The sequence below is a fragment of the Sinocyclocheilus grahami genome, unplaced genomic scaffold (genome assembly GCF_001515645.1).
Source record: "Sinocyclocheilus grahami isolate Dianchi unplaced genomic scaffold, SAMN03320097.WGS_v1.1 scaffold831.1, whole genome shotgun sequence".
Classification (NCBI taxonomy): Eukaryota; Metazoa; Chordata; class Actinopteri; order Cypriniformes; family Cyprinidae; genus Sinocyclocheilus; species Sinocyclocheilus grahami.
Window position 1 is genome coordinate 488,174 of NW_015506010.1, and position 783 is coordinate 488,956.

A 783-nucleotide genomic window follows, 5' to 3' on the forward strand; every position below is an offset into this window, starting at 1 on the left:
AACGAAAATACTGCTCACTGTTCACGATGCTCAAAATATTGGAAGAAAATCTAAATATTGAATTAAAGATGGGATACTACTAAAGTAGTATTTCTAGGCACTGTGCTGCTTTGGTTACAGCAGTAATCAAGGAGACGCAGTATCTGCTGTTCCAGAAGTGCCTCCTGCTGTCAGAGAGTGAATCTGCATCTCATTTAGTCCCGTCTGCGGTTTCTGTTTGAAATTACATCAAATTTAATATAATTTAAATCAGAAACTGCTCATGCATGCAGCATCTTTGTTTGGATTGTGATTAAAATGCAGTGGTTTCCTCTAATTTTAAATGGCTAGAGTTTCGCCTGTAATAGAGAAAAAAACATCTTGTTCATGTAGTCATATTTTCATTCTATCTTATCTCTTCTTTAAAAAAATAAAATAAAATGAATATTAACAATTCGGTATCAGAGTCGGCCCATTTGCTTGCAAAAAATGGCCATGAAAAGTCAAGATTGGCGCATCTCTACTGACTTTTGACAGTCAGTGTGAACATTGATGTGTTTCCCAATGTTCTATGCAGTGGTGAACATTAAGAGAAGTATTTCAGTAATTCAGTAACTTAACTAATAATTTTGATTATTGTCAAAAGTAGGCTATTAGTACTTCTGTACCAAGTCGATACTGAAATTTTAAAAACGTAACAAAACCAGCCATTCGGCAGCACTGGTAGAACTAAGTACAGACTCAATTCAGAACTCGCACATTTATTTCGCTTTCTGTGAACAGTGATATGCAATGGCCAATCAG